Source organism: Anneissia japonica, unplaced genomic scaffold (assembly GCF_011630105.1).
Source record: "Anneissia japonica isolate Jap-2015-1 unplaced genomic scaffold, ASM1163010v1 scaffold288211_len279840_cov171, whole genome shotgun sequence".
NCBI classification, from domain to species: domain Eukaryota; kingdom Metazoa; phylum Echinodermata; class Crinoidea; order Comatulida; family Comatulidae; genus Anneissia; species Anneissia japonica.
In genome coordinates this window covers 129,305-137,069 of record NW_022720325.1, presented here as the reverse complement: position 1 = coordinate 137,069, position 7,765 = coordinate 129,305, and the positions used below count along the sequence as shown (strand labels likewise).

The window sequence follows — 7,765 nt, the reverse complement described above, 5'->3', positions numbered from 1 at the left end:
ATCATGGAAAAACATTAAAATCGTAGTAGTAGCAACGATTTTATCGTTTTTCCATGATTATGACTTCATCTGATATGATTTGTTAAAATATTTTGTTATCGATTATACACGATAAATCTTTATCGAATCGTTCTAGTGTAAAAACTTCTCTTATTTCTTTTGTTTTCTATATGAACAATCGATTTTTAGCTTTTTATCGTTATCGTTATCGTTGAAGTATATAAACAGGCCTTTAGACAGGACCGCAACAGTACAGTCATAATATCGGCAGTAGTATTTCGAGCGGCACGCTCACCTTTCCGGTTTATAAGGACTATTAACCGTAGTATTAGTGTACACAAACGACTCATGTGCCTGTCTCTTATACACATCTAGACGTGTATAAGAGACAGGAAATGCACGAGTTTCACGCAGAATGCATGAGATGTTTGTCAAAGGATGGATAGGCCAACGGATCATCTAACGTTTCGGTATTACAAACCTGTCCTAGTGGTCTTAGACTTCTTAGGATCTATTTTATAGTAAAAATCGCCATCGTCGTCGTTGTTATAGCAGTCGTAAACATCATTATCATCATCATCAACATCATTGTCATCACCATCATCATCATTATCATCATCATAATCATCATCATCCATTATCATTATCACTTTTATTTTAATCATTAGAAATACCATAAACGCGAACTAGTTTTAGATGATCGTTTACATTCGATATTAATAGTTAATTTATTTGTAATAATGCTGCAATGTTTTATTCCAACATGAACGTCATTGCTTATTGTCACCACAACTAGATACCCAAGAATTAGGTGGTTTTGAACTTTTACCCTGATTATTAGCACTTGATATTATCATTAGGCCTACACTTACCTGGCTTTCCCATTAGACAAAACCAACAGTTCATATTTCAAAGTGTGATATAATACACACTAATACAGTAGGCCTATCTTAATCAGCCACTCCTTTTACTTATCTTTTATAACAACATTGTTGTCAAATACTACAGTATAATACGAATATTTATTATTGAATAGGCTTATCTACGCTATATATTTCGATTATTTATCGCTAATTTTAATAAAGTTCAACTTGATTTGGCATTAAGAAAAAAATAAATGGATCTAAATTAATGAGGACAGTGGCACGTGGTTGGTGATTTAGAATTTGTTTTAGAAGATAACTGGTAGTTATACCACAGTAAATTGGCCATGATTACAAAATGTAGAAAAGATGTAGGTGGCGAATCGATTGGCTGAGCTGTTAAAGCTTGGTTTCCATACAATCGCTACAAGAGCCGACAGCTTTCGGTGATGGTGGTTGGTCGGTCAAATCGGGGAGCCCCTCCCGATTGCGTGGAAGACTGCTACGTAATACAACTATGATGGTGACATAATTAATGTCGAAATATTGAATCCCGACACGATGTATTATACTATCCTATCTGAGATTAATCAGTGGACCTTTCGGTTAATACAACTATTGTTCTGAAAACACTGTAGCGACAGTGAAGGGATTGCATGAAAAACATGCTTAAAGTTTGGTTTCGGTTTCCATACAATTGCTATCGCCGACAGCTTTCGGTGATGCTGATTGGTCAGTCGAATCGAGGAGCATTTCCAATTGCCCCGGGATCTGCTACGCAGTGCAACGATTGTACTGAAAACACTGCAGCGACAGTGTAGCGATTTTAAGGAAAACTTGCTTTAAGGCCTGTTTATACTTCAACGATAACGATAACGATAAAAAAAGCTAAAAAGCAATTGTTCATATAGAAAATAAAAGAAATAAGAGAGCTTTTACACTAGAACGATTCGATAACGATTTATCAGTTGTGCGATAACAACATATTTTGACGAATCAAATCAGAAGACGTCATAATCATGGAAAAACATTAAAATCGTAGTAGTAGCAACGATTTTATCGTTTTTCCATGATTATGACTTCATCTGATATGATTTGTTAAAATATTTTGTTATCGATTATACACGATAAATCTTTATCGAATCGTTCTAGTGTAAAAACTTCTCTTATTTCTTTTGTTTTCTATATGAACAATCGATTTTTAGCTTTTTATCGTTATCGTTATCGTTGAAGTATATAAACAGGCCTTTAGACAGGACCGCAACAGTACAGTCATAATATCGGCAGTAGTATTTCGAGCGGCACGCTCACCTTTCCGGTTTATAAGGACTATTAACCGTAGTATTAGTGTACACAAACGACTCATGTGCACTACAAGGAAACCAGTACATCTTTCGAGATGAGTAGGAGGTTACCCCAGCCCTTTAGCTGACAGACGAAAGTTGCGTTGTCGAACGTCGCTTAAAATGTACTTAAAGTGGTCCAGGGTGTGAAATAACCGAAAATTATGACAACTTAGGGATTTCAAAGGCTTATTTAATCGATTTTAGAGTCTACTAATATGTAGCTAAACCTGAAAAAAAGAAAGTTACTGTACGAGCTACTCTTCAAGCGCTTTGAGATTCTGTTTTGCATTACATTACATGGTTTCAGTGGTGTCATATGATATCTTTGGCAAAATCAGGGTAATTAATAAAAAAAAAATATTTAATTACGGTAATCGACATTTTTTTGCAAAAAAAAAACCCACGTCAGATCCTCTTTCAAAACGCCGTATCTTACTGGAGACCCTAAGCGACCCACAGGCCCCATAACAGAGACTCGAAGTACAGGCTTTTCGATCCTTTGTTAGGCCACTTCATGGTTTGGACATTCCTTTGGGTTTGCTTTCTCACCAAAATAGTATCCAGGAACGAAAATAAGACATTAAGAAAGATTGTGGGTATCAGGTACACAAGGGTTGCGAGTTTCAAATGGTGACGACACTGAGCAAAAGATTATGTGTATGAATTGTACCAAGCCGCTGCGATGAGTATCAAGTACTAAATACTACTGTAGGCCTATATCTTTCAACTATAGAAGTTAATTTATTCCTTGCATGCGGTTATGAACATATTTGTTAATTAAGCCACTTGCGGAAGTTTGATTAGCTCTGTTTCAGAAAATCCTCCCCTTTGTCACTGTTTCTTCTTAATATACCTACTAAGATTACTATTGTGATAACAATCGTTTCTATTATTATAGACTAATCTATGCATTATACTTAGGACTATAATTCACACAAATAATTAAAAATGTTTTATGAATAATAAAATTATATTATGCAGAAAGAAAACAAGTAATGGAGAATATACTGATGCAATAATATCTAAATGTAGATGAATAATTGTATACCAGCCTATCAGTGGCGATGATTTACTGTTGGTCATTGAAATAACTGAAATGATTTTATGGGCTCTGAGTTATTGGCCATACCTTGTAAATTTAAGTTTTTCTTGCTTTTTTGTACGATCGTGGACGCGGTACCTGGATTTCGCCTATGTCTTCTGTACATCTCGATTCTTCTTCTAACAAAAATACTATCATGGAGGGTTGTAACCATTTTTGGGTCAATATCTGGTGGGGTATGCGGGTCACTAGTACCTTAGCGGAGTAACGTCCCTACCCTATGATTCATAGTTCGGTTTAGAGTTGTTGTTGAGATTTGTCTTTTGTTTTTTGTCTGTATGTATGTTTTTCGGTTATTGGCCCATAATGGCATTTTCAGAACATGAATTGAATACATTACCAACACTAGTAGAGGTTGTAAGGCTGTGTAGAACAGAAGCACGGCGAAAATTATGTCACAGGACAGAATAGGCCTAACTATTACAAGAAATCATTGCCGCCCTCTCTGTATAATAGCAACAACACAAACATACAATTTGAGAGGTTTACGATTGGGAGTTACACTCTCAAGCATTACCAAACATAGTATCATCGAAAATCACTTGTGATTATTAGTTAGCTAATGCCTCACCTTCGTGAAGCAAACAGAAAATTCTAGCCATTCATTTTCCATGAACATTATTATAACAAAGGTCAAATTGTATAATGAATTATTATTCATACGCCCGCCCGGCGATGAATTAATTTAATGAGACCTGTGCTGTTCGGTGGAGGGTAATCGAGTTAAAGATCAGTTTGCAGAAAGCTAAGAAGAGATGAAAAAATAATTGATTAGTTTTTTTAGTTAAAAATATCTACTTAGATAGGCTCCTATCCCTGTTACTCATTTATCCGTAGTCTATTCTTTGTTTTAATTAGATGTTTTAATTTCATGTTTATTTTCATATTTTTTAAATTTGCAATAACATAACATTATTAGTTTTAATCTTACTTCTCTTAGCCATCTGGCACTGTAAACAAAATAACAGAATAAAAATAAAAATTGATATATAAATAGAATAACGAAAAATATTCTTTGGACGTAATGAATGGAATGGGATTCCAACGCTGGGATCGGCAGCGAGCCATAATAACATAGTGGACGCCTACGAGGATTCAGAGACTGATCGAAAGGCTTACGTCCAAAGAATATTCTCGTGAGTTTATGTTCGTTATTCTATTTATATAGACCTATCCATTTTTATTTTTATTCGGTTATTTTGTTTGCAGTGCCATGATGGCTGAGAAAAGTAAGATTAAAACTAATAACGTATCTAGAAAGGCACTACCCGAAATATGTACTCATTGTGAAGAGATCCACAAAGAAAATAATAATATAACACAATAACATAATAACATAAAATACAAGATACATTGAAAACAATAAAAAGAAAAAAATGATAGCAAATAGCCTATTTAAATATACAAAGACTAAAACTTTAAATTAACATTTTTGTAAATATTACCTTTTTAAAATGTATTAATGACAACATATTAACATCATAAAAAAATCGATACATTTAATAAAAAATAAAATACCAGTGATACTTCAGTCGGATCAATCTTTTTTTTAAATTTTTTTTAATTGTAGAATACGCTATCTTTAATCCACGTATTTATTAACAATTACCGGTAAACTTAATCTTGTAGGCCTAGTAAGTATCTTCAATTTTTTTTATATATATTAATTTTCCCTTGGAATTAAACACATTGTTAACAAAATACGATCTTTGATTTTACCCATTTGGTGTAATTAAGCACTTGCCACCAATTTTCATTTTACCCCCTCTTTCATTTTTATAGCGTTCAGACATTTTACCATTGAAATTTACTGAATAGAACTTTCATGTTTATTGACTGACAACGTGTCTGTCGTCACGTTTGAATATTTGAACACTCTCACAACGTAATAAATGAAAAAAACCAAACAAACCTGGTGTGTTCAAAACCAATTACTTTATTGAGTGAAACAATGTTATCATCAGATCAACAGATGAAATAAGTGATTGCAAAGAGACGCTGGAGAAAGAGAAGAACAATAACAGACCGACTAAGAATTTTTGCGCGATACGTTCATTGTGCCGATGGAAAACATTTATCGATACGTATGGTAAGCAGTTGGTAAACATAGCGGCTGCAATCTCAAAGCAGATGTTTTATAAACGACTAAATTAATACACTACATCAGAGCTACCTCAAGGAATATCACACAGTACCATCAAGGCAGCTATGCCTAATGGGACAGTAATTGCAATTTCACGCCGGTTGACTTCAAACACATTTCACTGATGAATAATGGGAGAGGTGTGATTACCGCATTGGTAATCACCTCAGTACACAGAACACACAAAAAGCCTGGCTGTCATATTAATTGGGTAGAGAACAAGGAAGATTTGGGTGGGTGGGGGTGGGGGTTGGGAAACTATTTTCATACAGTAGGGCCTACATAATACACTTTTTTATACAGTACCGTACATAATAACGAACCTAACGGTACTGTATGCATTGTGTTATCATAGTCCTGATTTGTTTTGGTAATCAACCAGGATTCTTTAGAGGCGTAGGTCTAGACTTTATGAGAGCCTGAAAGTCTAGCATAGGAACCCATAGGTGGGTCCAGAAAGAGCCTTTATGGTGGTCAGTTTTGGAGCTCTCTGAAGCCGAATGATTTTTGTTTAAAAAAATGTAAACTGTACCGGTAATCGAAATGTCCGGGTCGAATTTCTTGGAATTATGGTGACCTATGCAAGATTTAAGAGATAATTTATTTGTAATAAATATTTAGCTGTGTTTTTGTAGGTCTACCTAAACGATAAAAAACAACGTCTAAAAAGCATATACAAAACAGAATAAATACTGTAAGTTAAATAACACTTGTAAAAATACTAAAATAGGAAAAGGGCTATATACTTGCATTGTACGGTTAATAATATGGTATAAAATCTAAATCACGATTTACTAAATATATTCACAAATGAATCTTTTGTACGTGCCATAAGCAAACATATAAAATCTAACGTTGAACAAAACAGAACATACACTGTTAAAATAATCATTACCTAACATGGAGAATTTGAATGTGACAATGCAACATTAAACGGTTTGATTAAATTAAGAAAAACAACGCTGATGTTTGTCTTTTTAGAACCTTACACTTAGCACGACGAGGAAAAAACGGCCATTCGAATTATTGATTAACAATATCAAAATGGTGGAACATTCTGTTTTGATTTAGGCCTATATTAAATAAGTTTTATCCCTAGGTCTAATCCTAACTGTACATGGCTTCGACCAACCGCGCATACCCGATATAATAAAAACTAATAATGTTAACGCAGAGAAAATCATCTTTTTGTTAAATGTTGCTGAAGAAGTAGGACGATTTATAGATATAAGCCAATACTAAACATCACCAAGCTAAATTGTCACTGGTAAACCTTAATGCCTGTAGTACGGAACTATAACTACTGGGCCTATTTTGACACTACCACAGTATAAGACCTACGCAAAGTATTTGTTCATAAAAAAAGATTATATAAATAAGTTAAACTGCAGTTCAACGAATGTTGAACCTGACATACACCTACATTTTACGTTGCCATAATGAACTGGAGGCCTGCTTAGATAATATTCAGCTATTGATTAGAAACGCCGGTGGCATATTACAGTTACATTATACGGTTATTAAAATTTATCAAATTCTAATAACGTAAATCCATAATTTTACAATTTCAAGAAAGTGAATTTCCGAAACTTACCCAAGGGGTCCAAATATGAACTTTTCTAAATCTTATGCTGGCTACAACTTGAGCGTTAATTATGTGTTGTTTTTAGAATAAATAGTCTGCAATGGTTGATTTTCCTTAATCATTCAAGATTACACCGTTAATATTTGCTGGTAGGGCCTGCTTTACCTATACGACGCCAACATACCGACGTTTTTTCAAGACAGCAGTAACAATAAACAACTAGACTACCCTCAAAATGGTAATATTTGCTGCTCATGCTTTAAGAACTGGACCTATGACTAATCGCATGGTCCCCATATCAGAGTTACATTTTAATGCGCATTAAAACATACATTCAGATGAACGAAAATCAAAACAGGAACCTGAATTTGCCTAATTAAATTTAGATTTTATCCCATTTTTTTTATTGTAAAGACTGTAAAACACAAATCAGTACATGTCATACATTTGTACATGTACATGTCATGTCAGCAACACATGTTCTAATTACAATTATTATTTAAAGGTGATAACATTATTGATACTTTGTGCTCAAGTGATGGTGGGAATCATATACCGTTCAAAGTTCGTGTTGTAAAAATCGTCTTGCGGTAATGCTTTAAATATATATAAATACATTTTGAACATTGAAGAAGAAGAATCTGCGAGTGTGAAAAATAGGTGTCCCAACCAGGAATTCAATCCTGTACCTTCTACTCTCTATGCAGACGCCTTAACCAACTAGAA

General features: G+C 34.1%; 1 protein-coding gene across 3 annotated transcripts in view; it reads right to left on the bottom strand.

Annotated features, from left to right (window-relative positions):
- The window catches only part of LOC117111293 (short transient receptor potential channel 5-like), a 76,130-nt gene that overhangs the window by 34,532 nt on the left and 33,833 nt on the right, over positions 1–7,765 (bottom strand). Inside the window, exon 1 of one of the 3 annotated variants that reach the window (XM_033254217.1) lies at positions 7,049–7,182. The exons of the other annotated variants lie outside the window; for them this stretch is intronic. The gene's annotated coding sequence lies outside the window, so the exon portion shown is untranslated. Of the gene's footprint in view, positions 1–7,048; positions 7,183–7,765 lie in introns of those variants that run through there. 3 annotated transcript variants of the gene reach the window in all.